Genomic DNA, 21591 nt, shown 5'->3' on the forward strand with positions numbered 1-21591 from the left:
GAGACTTTCATCAGCGATGCTCGATTAAAGTCATTGGCGATGATGAAGGGATCCTCTGGGTGTGCAGTCTCCAGCATTTTGATGGTCTCGTACAGTTTGTGAGCCAGTTCAATATCAGCCTGCAGTGGAATGTACACCACTGTGATGATAACAGCCGTGAACATTCAGAAGTAGCCTCTTTGACTCATATGTTCTGGTTTTGCCCCTTTTTGGAGAAATATAGGAAAGATATTTTTGATACTATTTCTACAGTTTTGAGTACTGATTTACATCCTCATCCTATTACTGCAATTTTTGGCTTACCAATGGTGGAACACAGTTATTTATCCTCTTCAGCTCGTCGGATGATTGCATTTGTTACATTAATGGCCAGAAGATCCACTTTATCGAATTGGAAAGAGACTAATCCTCCAACTACATTCCAATGGTTTTCTCAAACTATAACTTGTTTAAATGTAGAAAAATCAGAAGTGTCATTTTTGACCCTTTGGTTAAATTCGAAGAAACTTGGAGACCATTTATTCAACACTTTCATATGAGGTAACTTCACCTTTTCTGAATCCTTTTTATTGTCCTTAAATATCTGGATAGAGGAGCAGAGTTATCCACATTATTGATTATATCCGTTGTAATATAATAGCCCAGCTTTGTTTAGTTTAGTTTTTTTTTACCTTTAATTTGGTGTTTGTTTTGGTATGTTTTTTTCTATTTTTGTTAAATACATCATGAGTTTGGGAGGCATGGTGCATGTGTGTTATCTATAGCTTATACATGTATATACTGTTTATTAACTATGTATTCCCAATCTCTCTGTATTACTATTGTTATGCCTATGTTTGAAAATTAAAAGATTTAAAAAGAGAAAGTAAACAGCCGTGAACTCCCTTGGCAGCCAGTAGGGTCTGCACAGCAGCACCAGGTATTCCAGGTCTGGAGAACAAAAGGATTTGAGTGCATGCACATTCTGGGAGTCACACCAAGCATTATTGACCATGAAGCATACCCCTCCTCCTTTACTCTTCATAGTGAGGTTTCTCGACTTGTCTGCCCAGAACAGGGAGAACCCAGAGGGCTCGATGGCATGATCTGGTGTCTCATCCGTCAGCCAGGTCTCCACAAAGCACAAAACATTCTTTTATTTCCCGCTGGTTGGAGATTCTGGTTCTCAGTTCGCACAGTTTGTTGTCCAGGGACTGAACATTAGCCAGGAGTATGCTAGGGAGTGGTGGCCGATTTGCACACCATCTCAGCCTCACCAGGCCCTTCTCCCTCTCCTCCGGTGCTTCTTCCAAGGTAGTGGCGGTGTAAAAGATGAGTCCCCCATGGATCGTGCAAGCAGGGGATCCCAGTGAAGGAAAGGCATCACGTAGTGGGTAAATGCCATCTTTCCGATGTTCAGAAGGGTTAGTTTATCGTATCTTATGTGACTATCAGCTACTTGAACTGAAAATACTAAGAAAATCGTAGAATTGAACTTGTTGAGGATTTCCATTTTTAAGAAGTGCACATGGATCTTTTAGCATGGTGTGCAGAGACCGTTGAACAACGTTACAGGTACATGAACAACCTGATTTATTTTCTTTGTACATGGAAGATTTAGAAGAGGATTAAGAAGAGAAAGATTAGCAAAAGTTGATCTGAGTCCCCTATATGCTGAGGTAAAATAAATCATACTTGGGAATAAGAAAATGGCAAAAAAATTGAACAAATATTTTGCATCTGTCTTCATGGAAGAAGACACAGAAAACATTCCAGAAATAATGACAGCTTATAACAATACAACCCCCACAGGAGGAAGGGAGGGGAAAGAAATGAGGAGCAATACGCCAGTCAGCCTGACCTAAATAACAGGAAAGCATTGGAATGTGTTATCGGGAAATGATCAAGGCATATTAAGAAGAGCCTCAGGAAGGTGATATACAAGAGTTATTTTTGAAAAGCAAAATAGAATTCAAGGAATTGGAGTTTTACTGCCATTGATTAAGGAAAGCGGAGAGCAGAGAGAAATGGGCCATTTTTGATTTGGAGGGTGTGACCAGAACAGTGCCAAAGGGATTGGAGCCGATGTCTCAGCTGTTCACTATCTGTAGAAAAGAATCATTTGGAGGAGTCATTGTGTTGGGATGTTGCACATGGAATATAAAGCAGCTGAATGTGAGGTCATCCAGTTTGTTAGAGGGAATTATTACAGTGATTGAAAGTATTCAGAGGATCAGATGTTCTTGTGCATAGATTGCTGAAAATTGGTGTGCAGCTACAGCAAGTAATTAGGAAATCTAATAACAAATGCATTTGAGTACTAGAATAAGGATACATTACTGAAATTATATGGAGCTTTTGAACTATTCCTGGAATATCGTGTATAGATCTGGTTACTCTACCAAAGGAAGCCTATACACGCCATAAAGGGAGTGCAACAATGTTTAATTGGGTTGGTTTGTGGTTTGATGGTTTTTAATATGCAGAAGGTTGTTGAGGGCAGAGATCTCCCCCCCCCCCCCCCCCCCGTATCCCTTTGTGCTCTAACCAGTCAAGGACCTATCAAACTCTGCCTTAAATATACGTAAAGACTTGGCCTCCACAATTACTTGTGGCAACGAGTTCCACAGATCCACCACTCTCTGGCTAAAGAAATTCCTTCTCATCTCTGTTTTAAAAGGATGCCCCTCTATTCTGAGGCTGTCCTCTGGTCTTAAACTCTCACACCATAAGAAGTATCCTCTCCATTCTATCAATGCCTTTCACTATGTCACAGGTTTCAATTAGGTCACCCCTCATTCTTCTGAGTTCCAGTGGATACATGCCCAGAGCCATCAAAATGCTCTTTATAGACAAGCCATTTAATCCTGGAATCATTTTTGTAAACCTCCTTAGAACCCTCAACAGTTTCAGCACAATCTTTCTAAGATAAGGGGCCCAAAACAGCTCACAATACTCCCAAGTGAGGCCTCACTAGTGCTTTGTAACATCTCAACGTTACATCTTTACTTTTATATTCTGGTACTTTTGAGGTGAATGGTAACATCGCATTTGCATTCCTCACCACAGTCTCAACCTGCAAGTAATCCTTTAGGAAATCCTGCACAAGGACTCCCAGGCTGCTTTGCGCTCAGATTTTTTGATTTTATTTCTATTTAGAAAATAGTCAACCCTTTCATTTCTTCTACCTAAGTGCATGACTTCTCGACACTATTCAATCTGCTATTTCTTTGCCCATTCTCCTAATCTAAGTCCTTCTGTAGTCTCTCTACTTCTTAAAAACTATCTGCCCCTCCAGCTATCGTCATATCACCTCCAAACTTTGCAACAATGCCATCAATTAGATGACCCAAATCATTGACATATAGTGTAAAAAGAATTGGTCCCAACACACACCCCTGTGGAACACCATTAGTCACCTGCTCCCTTTATTCCCACTCTTTGCCTCCTTCCAGTCAGCCACTGCTTTATCCATGCTAGAATCTTTCCTGTAATACAATGGGCTTGCAGCTTGTTAAGCAACCTCATCTGTGGTACCTTGTCAAAGGCCTTCTGAAAATCCAAGTGTACAACATCAGTGGATTCTCCTTTGTCTATCCTGCGTGTTATTTCTTCAAATAATTCCAACAGATCTGTCAGGCAAGATTTTTCCTTGAGGAAACTATGCTGAGGAAACCATCATGAGATCAGATATTGGAATGTTTGCTGATATTACACCATATAACCATATAACAATTACAGCATGGAAACAGGCCATCTCGGCCCTTCTAGTCCGTGCTGAACGCTTACTCTCACCTAATCCCACCGACCTGCACTCAGCCCATAACCCTCCATTCCTTTCCTGTCCATATACCTATCCAATTTTACTTTAAATGACAAAATCAAACCTGCCTCTATCACTTCTACCGGAAGCTCGTTCCACACAGCTACCACTCTCTGAGTAAAGAAGTTCCCCCTCGTGTTACCCCTAAACTTTTGCTCCTTAACTCTCAACTCATGTCCTCTTGTTTGAATCTCCCCTACTCTCAATGGAAAAAGCCTATCCACGTCAACTCTTATTTATCCCCTCATAATTTTAAATACCTCTATCAAGTCCCACCTCAACCTTCTACGCTCCAAAGAATAAAGACCTAACTTGTTCAACCTTTCTCTGTAACTTAGCTGCTGAAACCCAGGTAGCATTCCAGTAAATCTTCTCTGTACTCTCTCTATTTTGTTGACATCTTTCCTATAATTCGGTGACCAGAACTGTACACAATACTCCAAATTTGGCCTCACCAATGCTTTGTACAATTTGAACATTACATCCCAACTCCTATACTCAATGCTCTGATTTATAAAGGCCAGCATACCAAAAGCTTTCTTCGCCACCCTATCCACATGAGATTCCACCTTCAGGGAACTGTGCACCATTATTCCTAGATCACTCTGTTCTACTGCATTCCTCAATGCCCTACCATTTACCATGTAAGTCCTATCTTGATTAGTCCTACCAAAATGTAGCACCTCACACTTATCAGCATTAAACTCCATCTGCCATCTTTCAGCCCACTCTTCTAACTGGCCTAAATCTCTCTGCAAGCTTTGAAAACCTACTTCATTATCCACAATGCCACCTACCTTAGTATCATCTGCATACTTACTAATCCAATTTACCACCCCATCATCCAGATCATTAATGTATATGACAAACAACATTGGACCCAGTACAGATCCCTGAGGCACACCACTAATCACTGGCCCCCAACCTGACAAACAGTTATCCACCACTACTCTATGGCATCTCCCATCCAGCCACTGTTGAATCCATTTTACTACTTCAATACTAATACCTAACGATTGAACCTTCCTAACTAACCTTCCATGCGGAACCTTGTCAAAGGCCTTACTGAAGTCCATATAGACAATATCCACTGCTTTACCATGTTCAGTCATCTAGCACTTTTCCTCAACTACAAGGTAGAAAACTCCATATTTGTCTTCATGAATGCAACTTCCAACGTGCACACTATCTATCATCCTGTACAAAGCAGATTGCTTATCAACTCTCTTTCACCAACTGGTTCATCGTTACTATGAGAATTCCTTCCAAAAGTATTTGGATCACATATGATTACCTGTTAACAAGTGAAAATTATTAAGGTTCTGTTTAAACTTTGAAATAAGATTTAAATTTTAATAAGTAAAGGGGCTGCAGCTGAGGTCCTGATGTGTGTCTCTCCAAGACTAAGAGCATGCCTGTACAATATTTTTCACTTCAGCTGAGGTTCTGATATGTGACTCTCTAAGACTAAGAGCATGCCTCACAATAGTTTTCTTTTTAGCCTTATTCTGTCACTTTTCCCTCCAAATGTAGCTTTAATTCACGTTATTTTTGTGCCCATCTCTGTCTCCAACTTGTTTATCTATAAATGTCATCATTTTCTTTAAAGAGCATGTAATAGGGATAATATGTATTTGAACATTTGAGCTGCTTTGGGCTTTAAAATATCTTTTTAAAAATTCTTCAAAAGCCTATCATTGAAAAGCTATTCCCACTCTAGCTTCGGTGGTCAATTGATTAAAATAACATTCAGTAGAGATAAGTTAAGAATACTATGTTTATTAAAGTATGGCACTTAGCCTCACTTTTAGTAAAGATTAAAAGTCCCATTGAAATGAACGTCAGCTCTTCAGTTCAGCACATCATTAAATTGCAGAATACTGGAATGTGATAATATGCAGAGTATATCCATCTGGCCTTTCTCTTGGATCCGTTGGCAAGCCATTGGAGCACTGCTGACAAATGTGAAATTCTGACATTTACGCGAATAAACTTGAGGAATTCAAGAATGAGCAGGCATTACTGGTTCCTGAGATAGTGTGAATATTCAGGTCAAATTAGAGTAGGGCTTTCACAGTGAACGGAAGAGTACTGCAGAACAGAGAGACCAAGGAATACAAATATATAGTCCCGTGAAAATATTATCCCAGGCAAGGTGGTGAAGAAGGCACTTGGTACGCTGTTCTTAGGTCAGGACACTGAGCATAGGAGTTGGGACATTATGTGAGTTGTAGAAACTGTTGTTCAGAGCACACCCGGAGTATTTTTGTACAACTTTTGACTATTGTAGGCAAGAGGGAATCAAACTGGAAAGAGTGCAATGCTGATTTGTAAGAATGTTGCCAGGACTCAAAGGCCAGGATTACCGGGAGAGGTTGAACAAACTTGGACTTAATTCCGTGGAATGTAGGAGACCAAGGGTGATCTTGGAGGTGTATAAAATCATAAGGGGCATAGAGAGCATGAATGCACAGTCTTTCTCCCAGTGAATGAAAATCTAGGTTTAAGGTGAGAGGGACCTGACAGGAAGCATCCTCACTTGTGGGTTGGTGAGTATATGGAATGAGCGGAGAAAGCAGTTGAGGCACGTGCAATTTCCGCATTTAAATGCTAATTGGAAGATGTATGTATAGGAAAGGTTTTAGAGGCAAAATAGCTTTAGCTTAGATGGCTATCTTGGTGGGCATAGGCAAGTTGAACGGAAGGGCCTGTTTCTGATCTGAATCACACTGACTCTCTGACTCTGCTGTCTTAATAAAGAAGAGAGCTTTTCAGTGATCTTATTGTTTGACTTCAGCCAAGCAATTAATTTAATACAATTAAATAGAGGTTTCCCCTGGTTATTGTTTTATGAAGGATGGATATCTCGTTTCCAATGAAGTATATTGGATTCTTTAAAATTCTCTTGGCCTAATGAGAGCACAAAACATACATACATTCTGCTATAAACCCTTGGCCATGTGGGGTTTACAGTCAGGATTTATCCACAAAAGTATCACATTTGCATTTGGATCTTTATTCACATCATCGGTTAATGCTGGCACAGCAAAGTTTACATGTGTGTATGTTGCAGTCCTTTAGTTGCATACATTGACTGTAGTTGTTGGTTTGGTCGCATTGTTAGAATCAGAAGTAGATTTATCATCACTGACATGGGATATGAAGTTTGTTGTTTTGTGACAGCAGTACAGTGCAAGGACATAGTAGCACAAAGAAATGGAATAACAATGTAGTGTTCATTGTTCAGGAACCATTCAAAAATCTGATGACTGAGAGAATGACGTTGTTCCTAAGTTGTTAAGTATGGGCTCTCATGCTCCTGTACCACCTCCACAATGGTAGTAATGAGAAGAGGGTATGTTCTTGATAGAATGTCGCCTGTTTGAGGCACCATTTCTTGAAGGTGTCCTTGATAGTGAAAGTTTGTGACTGTGGTGGAGCTGGCTGAGTTCATGGACCACTGCATCCTCTTATGATCTGTATATTCTCCTGCCATCTATAAATTTGCTGATGACACATCTATTGTTGGCAGAATCTCAGATGGTGATGAGGAGGCATACAGGAGATCAGCAGGTTGAGTGATGGCACAGCAGCAACCTTGTGCTCATCGACAATAAGACGAAGGAATTGATTGCAGACTTCAGGAAGGGGAAGTCAGGGGAACGCATGCTAGTCTTCATTGAGGGGCAGCAGTGGAAAGAGTAAACAGCTTCAAGTTCTTGAGTGTCAAAATCTCTGAAGATCTATCCTGACCCCACATATTGATGCTGTTACAAAGAAGGAGATTTGCTATGTTACCAAAGACACTAGCAAGTTTCTACAGATGAACCATGGAGAGCATTCCGACTGCTGTGGAGGCGCCAATGCACAGAATTGGAAAAAGCTGCAGATGGTTGTTGACTCAGCCAGATCCATCGTGGGCAGTAGCCTCCCCACCATCAAGGACATCTTCAAAACAGCAATGCCTCAAGAAGGTGGCATCCATCATTAAGGACCCTCAACATCCAGCGCATGCTCTTCTCATGACTACATCAGGGAGGACGTACAGGAGCCTGAAGGCACACAGTTTACATTTTAGGAATAGGTCCTTCCCCTCAACAATCAGACTTCTGAATGGTCCATGAATCCATGAACACTACCCCACTATTTTGCTCTCTTTTTCACTTTTTTATATATTATTCTAATTAAATAATTTTTGTATGTATTACACTGTACTTCTGCCACAAAACAACAAATTTCATGATACAGGTTCCCCCCGCCATTCGAAGGTAGAGCATTCCTGTGAAACCGTTTGTAAGCCGAAATGTTGTAAAGCGAAGAAGCAATTACCATTAATTTATATGGGAAAAAAATTTTGAGCGTTCCCAGACCCAAAAAATAATCTAGTAAATCAAACCAAATAACACTAACATATAGTAAAAGCAGGAATGATAAATACACAGCCTATACAAAGTAGAAATATTGTATGTATGGTGTAGTTTCACTTATCAAAATCAGGAAGACAGCGAGCCAAAATGGATTTGGAAAAAAAAAATTGGCACGTACACGTCTATGCACGTATACACATACACACGTACACGCAAATGTACACAACTGCCTGCACAAGGCTTCACAGTCATTGTAGTCTTTCTCGGGGTAAACATACATATAAAGTGGGTGTCTTATTTTCATAAAAGCGAAAATTCTCTTTGGTTAGTGAAAACAGGAGCTAATGTAGGTCTTTCGTAACAGCAAGCTGTCGTAAAGCGAACGTTCGATAAACGGGGGCCACCTGTATATGTCAATGATAAAGTAACCTGTTTCTGACTAGATCCTGTGCATTTTGGTGCCTCCATACCAAGTGGTGATGCAACCAGAGAGAACGCTCTCCATCACACATCTGTAGAAATCTGCAAGAGTAACACCTCAAACACCTAACAAGGTAGGGCTGTTGGCATGCCTTCTTTGTGAATGTACTGATGTGTTGGGTCTAGTACAGATCCTCTTGAGATTTTGACATCTGAGCACTTCATCCTTTTCACTGTTGTGCCCTCAGTGAGAACTGGTGTGTGTTCTCCTAATTTCCCTTTCCTGAAGTCCAAGTTCTTTAGTCTTGTTGACAATGAATACAAGACCCCTCAACCAACTGATCTAGCAGACTCCTCATTACAGTTTGAAAGCTATAAAAATGAAGAGTCCATAGGAATGTACAGTACTTTTTTGACTTACCAGTGTTCGATTTGCAGATTTTCATTACAAAGCCATTAATTCTTTGCCTTGAACTTCCCCAACTACATCTACCTTCCCCCATCGTTCCTTTCTTCTTTCAGTCCAGTTGAGGTTTCTCAACCAGAAATACCAATATTCCATTTCCCTCTACGAATGCTGCTTGATCTTAAACACAAGAAAATCTACAGATGCTGGAAATCCAAAGCAACACACACAAAAATCTGGAGGAACTCAACAGGCTAGGTAGCATCCATGAAGCGTTCCTCCAACATTATGTGTGTATTCTTACTTCCCTCCTGCAGAAATAGAATCAGGACGCCGTATTCTTAATGTCTAGCGTCAATAGACTTGAAGTATTGGTGGCGGTTACGTTGGTTAGTGGAATATCTTTGCACAAGTATCAATCCAAGCCTTTGTGAATTTTCAGTGCAACTCTCCAAACTGACTCCTGTGATAAAACTGATGGTCTGTGTTCTTAAGAGATAGTGGTGGTGTTTGATTATTGCAGGAAGTTTACATATAAACAAGTTTTTTTTCTCGATTCATTCTTGTTTGAAGTTAATAATATTTATGGGAACTGATACATTTACACAGGGTGTCCATGAGTCAGGTGCTGCTGAACTGGGGTGGGCCTGTACTGCTGAAGTGTAATGTAGTTCTCTGCCTCTGCCACACATCCATGAATGAAAACAGAAAATACTGGGAATACTTGGAGAGACAGGTACAAACTGTGGAAAGACAATGGAGTTAACATTTCAAGTTGAAGATCTTTCATAAGAATGAGGAAAAAAGGTATATATGGAGGAATGGATAAGACAAAGAAAATATCTCTGGATAAAGGTGGGCTACACAGGTGAGTACAATATTCATGGAGTCACCTGGTTAATTGATTAATGAGGTCATTTGAAAGGAGAAAATAAAGCTGTTTCTGAAACCCAGAGGAGAATGCTGGAAAAATGTTCTGTGGATTCGAAAGTGCCTGTGACATGTGAAAGTATAACAGATGAATAATCGTGCAACATTATCAGCCAGTTCTCCTATAAACGTAAAAAATGAGTTTCCTGAAAATAATTTTTTTGTTTCAGCAACAACTGTAACTTGCATTTAAAAGTTTAAAAGTAAGCCCTTTTGTTTTTCTTCTATTCTAACTAATCTCATTAATCTATTAAATTGATAGATAATTAACATTGTAGTCAATGGTACAACCCAGGCTCTATCCTATCAAGAATATTCCCTTTTGTCTATTCCTCCCCCACTCTCTTTATCATGTAGTATTTTTTTTACCTCTCACTTTGCCAGTTCTGATGAAGGCTTTGATGACCTCAAATATTAACTCTGTTTCTTGTGGCACCGATGATGCCTAACTTGGAGTCTTTTCACTGCTTTGTTTTTATTTAAACTTCCATGTCTGAATTCCAGACCTCTACTACCTCCTAAGTGAAAATGTTTCCTTCTATCCTCCTACCAAATAGCTATATTTATGTCCTTCCCATTCATTATAAATCAGTCCTCTTAGGTTTTTAATAGGCCAATTAATTCTCTTGTTGACTTCCTTTTGTTTCAAGTTAAGTAACTTGAGTTTATCCAATCTTTCCTCAGGGTTACAATTTTCTAGTCCTGGCAACACCTCTGTGAATCTCTTTGGCATGCCCAATCAGATTTGTCCAATCACATCTTTTATTTAATGTGGTGACAGGAATTGTTGAAGTATGTTTTGTGAAGAAGTATGTACTGGCAGCAATTATCTATCATTCAGTGTAATCCACATCTGTGCATAATCTGTTCAGATTGATTGAATCTGGTTTGTTTTCTACAAATCTAATGAAGAGAGAGTACTTTCCCACTACGTGTTTTATTTTTTTAATTTGTCTGCTGGCTTTTCAGAAACCATGTGATATTTTATTTTGAGCAATGAACTTTCCAAAGCTTTTTTTATTACACCCTAGATCCAGTGTGTGTTCCAAGTGTTACATTCTTAGGCAAAATTCAATTGTTTTATGTGGAGAGACCATTTTAAGTTTTGTGACCATATCACGTATACACACAGAGTTAGTGAATTTTGATTTTATGCAAGTATGATGAATTTACTTAATCTCAGATACAAATCAAGCAGGACAGTGGCACAATGTCAAGAATACATTTACTTAGAATGATCAGAACTAATGTCACAATATTTCAGTAAGAATGTAAGGTGGCACTAATTAGATTGGTGACAAAATTTTTGTATACTTGTTGCTGTGTATAATTTTGTCAGCAGATTATAAATAAGCTGTTGTTAAAGGTCAGTTTCTAGTTTGCTTTATGTAAGAATACTGGTATTTAAGAAGTATTGAAGAAATTAATTGATTTGCTGTGTGAGTGTGATGTCATTTTTCACTGACTGAAAAGGCAAATCAATAGTTCAGCAAGAACAGCTTGGATGACAAACACAGCAAATTTTAATGTTAATATGTATGCTCTTGGATGGTGCTGTAATATGTCATTTGTGACAAAGAAAATATTTGTGGCTGTTAACAATACACATTTATGGACATATGAAAATAATGTTCCAATTTTTTTTGTGTGTGAGTATTTTCTCAGAATGTGCTTTCACTCAATTTCTTGGCTATCAGAAAGATACAGTTTATTTATTTTTAGTCCCTAGTAAGGCAGTTTGTATTTATTGATAGTGTTGATAGCTTCCAAAATTGTAAATGTTGAAATACAATCTCCAAGTATTTCTTCCCTTAATTCTGCTATTTAAAAGGTCTCTCGTAATCCATTTGCTGCTAGACTGCTCCACCACTCCACAGACTGACTTCTTACTCTGCTAATTTTCAACACTTGATACTGAGTACATCTTGTAACATCAAGCAACTTTGTCAACTGAAAAGACATTTCTAAAGGATTTTTGTTTGAATCTAACACTGTTGCTAGAAATGAACCATGGGTGTCAGAACTTCAGAAGGGACCAGGCTGGTTTATTGGACTCATCATTGAAGACTTTGTACACCAAGGGATCATAGGTTTTACAATGTCCTTGCATCATGTGCTTCACCAAAGCAGTCCACATTTGGATTTTCATCTCAATGTGATCTTAAATGCAACATTCCTGCAATGCTCTCAGAGGTATCTTAGTTAATGGTTAGACTTCTAATCTTCTGCTGCTGATCCACACCACGCCTCACTCTTTGCTGCTCATCACTAATACTCTGTACACAGGGACCGAAGACTTCCTGACCAGATGATCTGATAGACAAATATACGAAACCACACACACGGAACCTGCTGACATTGCAAGTATGGCATTCAAACAAGGCAATTGGAGTTCCTCATTCACAATTGTGAGTTATACATTAATTGCGAGGAATTCCATTCAGTCTGTTGTTTTGTGGTCAACCAATACATGGCTAATTAATGGCACAGTAGCACTTTCATTATCCTTCATTTTAACTTCTTTCAGGGCCATGCTTCCCAGAGGATAATACAGGGAAATAAGAAAGATGCACTCCTGAAGTTACTTTCTCAGTACTCTGAGAGTACTGACACTGTGGCTGTGTGCGATGAGACCAAGATCTAGAGCAGGGTTTCTCAACTCAGGTTCTGTGAGAGGTTGCTAGGGATTCCGCAAGAGATAGTGACTTTTTTAAAAAAAAACTTTACTTTTTGAACTTCATGCACTGATATTTCATGAGTCTTCTTTGACCTCATAATATTGCTAAGTGTGACTCACCCTACCTACTAAAACACACACTTGATTTTCTTAAAGGGATTTGACTTTTCAGTATTATATACATGCCACGTGCTTCCTTTGACATTGGCCTTGAATTCTGCCCATTCACTTTAGAAAACTCCCACTTGTCAGATGTAAATTTGCTCACAAGTAGCCTCTTGCTCCTTCCTCTCAGGGCCTGATGCCTGATATTGAAATCAGCCTTCTTCCAATTCAGAGCCTTAACTTTGGCTCATCCCTTTGCTTTTCATAACTACCTTGAAACTTGGAATTATTGTCACTATACCCAAAATGGTCATCTGATGCACTTCCATTACTTTCTCAGACCTGCAGCCGACAAGTGGGATGCTTTTAAAGTGAAATGGTGGAAGTTTAGGGCTGGTGTGTTCTATAAAAGGTGAAATGTATAGAAGGCAAGTTCAGGAAACCCAGGATGGCAAAGGAAGAATGTGCCATCAGTAATGCTCATCCTGGGGTAGGGTCATCTACATACTGGCTCAAAATTCACTTCTGGATGCACTTTAAAAATTCCACCCTGTCTTGGTCTTTCACAATCTGAATTAACGTTGAGGAAGTAGAAATTATGTACGACTACAAAGCTGTTGCTCTTACATTTCTCTAAGTTACATACATATCTTTTCCTTTGTCTTCAGTACCCTGTTGGGAAATCTAAGATATAGCTCCAGCAAAGTGATTTTCCATTTTCTACTTCTAAGCTCTATCCTTTTGACTTAACTTGAAGAGACTGTGGGGCATCACTCCTCATTATTTCAGTGATGTCTCTTTAATCAATGTTGCAATGTCCCCTCTTATTCCCCCCGATCCTCGCCCTCCCCCGTAATGCCTGCATCTGTACACATACTTGTTTTGCACTGCATCCCCATGACAAAATAGTTTAAACTCTGCCCCAAAGCATTGTCAAACCTCTCTGCGAAGATGCTTATCCCATTTTGGTGTTCTGTGGAGCATGGGATCATGTCAGTTATTAGGCATTTGACAAAGGCCAGTAAAATGAAGTTAGGTTTAAAGCAAAATGGTTGTTTTTGGAATGGGACAGGGTTTGAGTGAGGAGCTGAGACTTTGGCTCGAGGCTTCAGCAAGCAGAGGTGGAGAATAAGGTAAGTTTCTGGTAAGTTCCGTTCTTCCTTATTGCACAGTTAGAGCAATGGGAATGACAGTCAGGATGGTTGCGTGATCCTTTTGTGGGATATGGGAAGACATGAAGACATCCCATATCCCTGATGACTATGCCTGCAAGAAGTGCATCCTTATAGATTACATTAGGGAGCTGGAGTTGGATGACCTTCGGCTCCTTTTTGAGAGATGGGATTGATTGACAGGAGATACATGGAGGTAGTTACACCTATGGCACAGGACGCGGGTAACTGGATGACCATCAAAAGACCATCATAGGAAAAGGCCTCCCTACCATTGAGCATATCTACAAGGAGTGCTGGCACAAGAAAGCAGCATCTATCATCAATATCCCCAACCATAGCCTTCAACGATCAGGCTTCTGAACCGTCGTGGATAACTTCACTCACCTCAACACTGAAATCCTGGTTCAGAAGAAGGTGCACAGCAGTTGTAGGCTGCGGGGAACGAATGAGGTGCTTGAGGAGTATAAGTAATGTGAGAGGGAAATCAGAAGGGCTGAAAGAAGGCATTAGGTTGCTCTGGCAGACGAGGAATCCCAAAGGCTTCAACTGATGTAGAGCAAGATGAAAGCAAGGGACAAAATTAATCTACTTGAAGGTTGTGAGTGTGTGTGTGGATGTAGATAAAAATATAGGCATATATACCAGCTGACCCCTCAGGCCCTGTGGGAGGCTAGTGCAGAAATTGTAGGGGCCCTGGCAGAGATATTTAAAATGTTCTTAGCCATTGGTGAGGGGCTGAAGGACTGGAGGATTGCTAATGTTGTTTCATTGTTCAACAAAAGCTCACAGAACAGTGTGAAGAGTAGACATTGTCTACTTGAACTTTAGCAAGGCCTTTGACAAAGTCCCACATGGATGTCTTAAAAGGTTCATTTGCTTGGCATTCAGAATGGTAGTAAATTGGATTCAACACTAGCTTGGCGGGAGCAGTCTGGGTGTGGTAGTAGATAGTTGTTTGATCATGGTGTAAGTTTTTATGTTTATTAACTTTAGTATAGCACCTTATCAAAATGTCTTTGGAAAATCCAAGTAGGCACTGTTGCCCCTTATCCACCCCACTCATCGTTACCTTAAAGAACTCAATTGAATTGAATTTACTTTATTTCTTACATCGTTCACACAAGGGATAAAAATCTTTATGTTACGTCTCCCTCTGAATGTGCAATGTGCAATGTGCAATCATAGTAATTTATAATAATTTATAATTAATAGAACAGCCAATGTAACACAGAAATACACTCAAATCAGTGTGAGTAAATCAATCTGATGGCCTGGTGGAAGAAGCTGTCTCAGAGCCTGTTGGCCCTGGCTTTTATGCTGCGATACCATTTCCCAGATGGTAGCAGCTGGAATAGATTGTGTTTAGGGTGACTTGAGACCCCAATGATCCCTTGGGCCCTTTCTACATACCTGTCTTTGTAAACGTCCTGAATCATGGAAAGTTCACATCTACAGATGTGCGGGGCTGTCCACACCACTCTCTGCAGAGTCCTGCAGTTAAGGGAGGTACAGTTCCCATACCAGGCAGTGATGCAGCCAGTCAGGATGCTCTCAATTGTGCCCCTGTAGAAAGTTCTTAGGATTTGGGGGCCCATACCAAACTTCCTCAACCATCTGAGGTGAAAGAGGCTCTGTTGTGCCTTTTTCACCACACAGCTAGTGTGTACAGACCACGTGAGGTTCTCGGTGATGTGAACGCCAAGGAACTTGAAGCTGTTTACCCCCTCAACCTCAGATCCATTGATGTCGAACAGGTTTAGCCTGTCTCCATTCCTCTTGTAATCGACCATCAGCTCCTTTGTTTTTGCGATATTGAGGGTGAAGTTGTTTTCTTGACACTGCTGTGCCAGAGAGATGACTTCTTCTCTGTAGGCCATCTTGTTATTGTTTGAGATTAGGCCAATCAATGTAGTGTTGTCGACAAATTTAAATAGCAAATTCAAGCCATGGGTGGCGACATGGATAAACAGGGAGTAAAGGGGGGGGGATTTAGAACATAGCCCTGAGGGGCTCCTGTGTTAAGAGTCAGAGGGGTTGAGGTGAGAGAGCCCACACTAACCACCTGCCAGTGATCTGACAGGAAGTCCAGGATACGGCTGCCTATTTCATGAAACTATGTTAACTTTGCTTTGTTGTTTCACAATCTCAGTGCTGTTGCTTGCTTCATAATGGATTCAAACATTTTTCAAGTGGCAGAGTTGAGGGTAACTGGCCTTTAGTTTCCTGCTTTGCTTTCTTTTCTCTAATAGGGATGCTGCATTTGTAGTTTCCCAACCTACTGAGATTTTTCCAGTAATTTGCTGAGATCTTCCAAAGTTTCCCAAAGCATTCCCTGTCTGCAGTGAGATTGAAAGCCGTTAAGTCCAATAAACCTATTAGCTATAAGCCCTATTAGTTTGCAGTTTCCCTTTCTTCCCTGATAGCCCACAATTAATGAGATGTTTTTAATATTTTATGCTATGAGGACAGCTACAAAGTAATTATTCAAAATTCTGCCACTTTCATTTATCCCACTATTGGTTCATCTATATCATCCTGTAAGGATTAATTAGTTCAGACTGAACCTGTGAAATTACACTTTTGTACTCTGAAATCCAACGAAGTCATTTCCTAACGATTGTGTTTGCAGATCACAATCCCAGCAGCGGCTTTAGAAATAACATTACCCTGCCGAATTAAGCAAGCGGATCTAAACTAAAGCAAAGGAATTTTTAGGTGCAGTGTTGAGGTAGAGCCAAGAGTTGTCCACAGTTATGTGGAGCTGAATTTATTTTGAAATGTGTTTCAGAGGGGTAATGTGTAGAAGAGAAATAGAATTCAAGATTTTTTTATTGAGAGAATAAACAGCTGCAGATGATTATTTACCCTTGATTTGATTACTAAGAATGGAACCAGATAAATGCAGTTCCATGGTTTGAAGTTACACAACCGAGCTAGAGATGGAAGCAAAGAGATTATCAAGGTGGGATGTCATCTGTGACCATTGATGAGGAGTATTTCAGATACTGAATTGTGATTCCAAATTTGAGAGTTTTCATCTGCTTCCTGCTGTGCATTTAATATTTCAACAATATTTGAGTAATATTGTAATTACTTTTGATTAAGTATTTCATATATTTATGTAATTCATTACAGGTTGTATGTAAAATATGTGATTAGTATATGTCATTATGTTACTGCATCATAAGCACACTTCTCACTAAAACCTAAAAATGAAGTAGATATGCATCTCCCAGCTCCTTGTTTTACTTTTAAATAGTTCTATGTTTTGGAGTTACAAAGCATAATAGTGGCAATGAGGAAGTTTTAAACAACTCCAAGATGGCTACCTGCCTATTGAAGTGAGAAGAGACATTTGAGCTTTTAAAAAGCACAATGAGAAACGGTCTAGTTAAAGACAGTGCAGCATGTACTTCTTTGGGAAGGGACAGAGAAAGTCAAATTAATTTTTTTTTTAATGCAGAAATGACTTAGTACATCAGAAAGATAGATGTGTTTGATTCCTCAAAAGATAACTGGCTGGTGTATAGTGAATGGATTGAGCAGTATTTTAAAGCAAATGGAATAGCCACTGAGAAACAAGTACCAGTTTTGCTGAGTGTAATAGGTGGAAGATCATAGAGATGCTTGGAAATTTAACTACTCCAACCAAACCAGCTGAAATAAGCTTTGCTGATATTGTGGAAGTAATGCAGACTCACTTAGAACCAAAACTGTTGTTAATTGCAAGGTTTCATAGGAATCAAAAGGAAGGGGAGTCCATTTCAGCATATGTGGCTGAACTGAAGAGATTGAGCATTGTCAGTTCAATGATGGGCTTAATGGTGCACTGACAGATCATTTTGTTTGTGGAATCTTACAAGAAAGCATTGAAAAATGGCTCCTAACTGAAGCTCAACTTACATTTAAAAGAGTTGTTGAAATCACTGTGTCAAGGGAAAGGGCAGACGGAGTTACAATTGAGTTGCAGTCAGGAATAAAATTGAGCATGTAGAAAATACAACAGCACAGGACACATACAAAGAGCATGTTGGGCAGATAAAAATAAGTGACCACAGGGAAAAGAATAAGATAAAAAGTCAAATTATAGTTTCAAAAAGAGCACTAATTGGCATGCTTAAAAATGTGATAATGTTCAAAGTACATTTATTATCAAAGTATGTATTCAGAATTCAAACTTGAGACCTACAGGCACCCACAAAACAAAGAAACCCAAAAGAACCTATATTTTTAAAAAAACTTGGAACACCCAATGTGCAAAGAGAGAAAAGACTCATCATGCCCTTTTTTTTAAAAAAAAGTACCCATTAAAATATAAAAGAGGCCATAAGAAATAAAAGACCATCAAACACCCAGTGTCCAGAGAGAGATAAAAACACGTAATGCAAACAATAACCACAAGCAGATTGCATTCTGAACTGAAGTCTTCAAAGACAGCCCCATAGATCAGCATAGTTCAGTGTAGAGCCGAGTCATGGAGCAGCAATCTGAACCAGCCCGTCCCTCGTCTCAGGCCCCAAAACCCTGACCTTTTCAATTTAGCCTGGTGTTTAAATTGACATCTGAGCATCGGATTCAATCGTATCAATATGCTCTGGGGCAGGACCCCACTGCCTCAAATTTGGTCTGTACCCAACCTTTCTGATTAGGCCATGAAGTAAATGACAAATTAGTTAAAATTAAACTCGATTCTGGCTCGGCTGTTTCAGTTTTTCCACAAAATGAGTTTAAACGGCTTTTCAAAGATACCAACCTGAAGCCTGCAGATATCCAACTAAGAGCTTATACTGGAGAAAAGATAACTCCTGTGGGAATTGCATTCATAACAGTGAATACAACAACCAGTAAGTCATATTGGGCTTGAATGCGGTAAAAGCAGGAGGACTAGCTTTGTGGGGTCATGACTGGGTGAGAAAATTGCAACTTGATTGAAAATCCATCCATCATTTGCATGTCACATCCCCTGCAATAGAGTCAACTGAAAGTGAAGTTTAGAAAGTACTTGACAATGCCAGAGCAGTTTCCAAGTATGGCATTGGAAAACTCAAACATATCAAAGGTCCAATAATGTTAAGTGAAAATGCCACACCCATGTTTTACAAAGCCCATCTGGTTTTTTTATACCATCTGTGATAAAGTAACCAGTGGGCTAGATAACATGGAGGCTGAAGGTATTTTTTCCAAGGTTGAGTGGAATCCATGGGCAACATCAGTGGTCTCAGTAGCCAAAAAGAATGGTTCTATCAGGATCTGTGGTGATTTTTAATGTCACCATCAGCCCAATACTGAAAGTAGATCAATATTCTCTGCCCTAGATAGAAGATACCTTTGCAAACCTTTCTGGAAAGAAGCACTTCTGCAAAGTGGGCTTATCTGAAGCCTACCTACAGATGGATATGGAAGAAGTCTCCGAAGTTTTTCTCACCATAAGCATGCACAGAGGGCTTTATTGCTATAATAGGCTAATGTTTAGAGTAGCATCTGCACCTGCACTCTGGCAGAAAGTTATGGACCAGGTGCTGCAAGGCTGCCCAGGTACTTGGTGTTTCCTGGATGATGTTGTTACTGGTAAGAATGACAAGGAACATCACAATCTCAAGACAATGTTGAAAAAATGAGAAGATTATAGGCTCAGAGCATATGCAACAAGTGCAAATTTTTAAAACCAGGCATCACTTACTGTTGTTATACCATTGACACACCAGGATTACACAAGTGTACTGAGAAAATTCAAAGGACGTGTTACAGAGGTGGTCCTTTTTAGGATTTGTCAAATATTATAACAGGTTCCTGCTAAACATGGCTACTGTGCTCAACCCCTTGAACTCATTATTACAGGTTGGGAAGAAATGGCAAAGGGCAAAGCAGTGTGAGGTGGCTTTCCAAAAAGTAAAGGAAATGGTGTTGTCAGACACTGTCCTCACACATTATGATCTATATCATCCAATGAAGCTTGCCTGTCACATCTTGCTTAATGGTACAGGTGCAGTCATGCCAGTGAACGCCCCATAGCTTTGCATCATATTCCCTTACCACTACAGAGAAAAATTCCCATAGACTGACAGAGAAGCTTTGACTTTAGTTTGCAGCGTTTAAAGATTTCAGCACCAGTACTTGTATGGGAGAGAGTTTATCCTCATTACTGATCATCAATCCCTAGTGTCCATTTTCAATATACAGAACGGTTTTCCACTAATGGCAGCTGCACAAATGCTGAAAAGGGCTCTGTATCTTGGACACTACAAAATCAAATTCAAGAGAAAGCTAATCATGGGAATGCTGATGGCTTGTTCCATTTACCCTTGGAAAAAGAAATAACTAAAAATTTACAAAAGAGAACATTCCTCTTGATGTATCTTCCCTAATGCAAATTGAAAGTCTCCCTATTATGGCAGAGGTGATCCAAAGGGATCATCTCAAGGTCTACATGTGCACCCAAAAAGGCTAAAATTTGCAGCAGAAACTACAGTTAGCCCACTTTTACCAGTACTGCGATGAAATTGTCCTTGATGGAGGTTGCCTTATGTGGGGATTGGGAGTTGTATCGACCAAGCTGAGACCTAAAGTGTTGGAGAAGCTACATGCCGGTCATTTAGGCATGGACAAAATGGAAATGTTGGCTTGAAGCTTTGTCTTGTGGCCTTGGATAGATCAGCATGTCAGGCAGCTCACCCTGCATTTTTTGAGATGCCAAAACGTCCTGAGCAGCACTTCTCCATCCCTGGGAATGGCCTGCATTGCCCTGGCAGAGGATTCATGTAGATTTTGCCAGACCATTCATGGGCACAATTTTCTTGGTGGTGGTGGATGTAGCCACAAATGGCCAGAAGCGTTTCCTATAGCCTCCACTACAACTTCACACACTGATGTGTTGAGAAGTCTCTTCTCAAAGACTGGTGTTGCAGAGAACTTAGTCAGTGACAATGGACCACAGTTTGTTGTGAACAGTTTCAGTCATTAAAGCCTCTACCACTACCCCAGGCAGTACATTGCACGCACCCACCAGTCTCCACATCTGATTTGAACTTGCTCCCTTTCACCTTAAGTGTATGCCCTCTGGTGTAAGACATTTCAACCCTGGGATAAGGATGCAGTCTGTCTGCTTTATCTATGCCTCTTATAACCTTATAATCCTCTGTCAGATCTCCCCTCAGGTTCTGTGCTCCAAAGAAAACAACCTGAGTTTGTCCAACATCTTCTCATAACACATGGCCTCCATGCCAGGCAGCATCCTGGTAAACCTCTTCTGCATCCTCTCTAAAGCCTCGACATCCTTCCTATGATGGGGCAACCAGAACTGTATGCAATACTCCAGATGCAGCCTAACTAGTCTTTAAGCTGCAACATAACTTTCTGACTTTTGAACTCAATACCTCGACTTATAAAGGCAAGCATGCCATATGCAGCCTTAACCACACTATCAACCTGTAGGAGCCATGTATCTATTTTCTGTTTGTGTTGTGTGCTTATTATAGGTAATCTGTCATGTGGATTGGAGCATGGTAGAAGCGAATGAGTATAGTTACATAACACACACAAAATGCTGGTGGGACACAGCAGCCCAGGCAGCATCTATAGGAAGAAGCACTGTCGATGTTTTGGGCCGAGACCCTTCGTCAGGACAGTCCTGACGAAGGGTCTCGGCCTGAAACGTCGACAATGCTTCTTCCTATAGATGTTGCCTGGCCTGCTGTGTTCCACCAGTATTT

The 21591-nt window shown here is 40.1% G+C and overlaps 1 protein-coding gene across 8 annotated transcripts in view; it reads left to right on the forward strand.

Moving 5' to 3' along the window:
• znf469 (zinc finger protein 469) overlaps window positions 1-21591 on the forward strand; it is a 465067-nt gene that overhangs the window by 90691 nt on the left and 352785 nt on the right. For 6 of the 8 annotated variants that reach the window (XM_073070180.1, XM_073070181.1, XM_073070178.1 and 3 more), the window contains one exon: window positions 8613-8723. The exons of the other annotated variants lie outside the window; for them this stretch is intronic. The gene's annotated coding sequence lies outside the window, so the exon portion shown is untranslated. The remainder of the gene's footprint in view (window positions 1-8612; window positions 8724-21591) is intronic. 8 annotated transcript variants of the gene reach the window in all.

Source organism: Hemitrygon akajei, chromosome 17, assembly GCF_048418815.1.
Source record: "Hemitrygon akajei chromosome 17, sHemAka1.3, whole genome shotgun sequence".
In the NCBI taxonomy this organism is placed as follows: Eukaryota; Metazoa; Chordata; class Chondrichthyes; order Myliobatiformes; family Dasyatidae; genus Hemitrygon; species Hemitrygon akajei.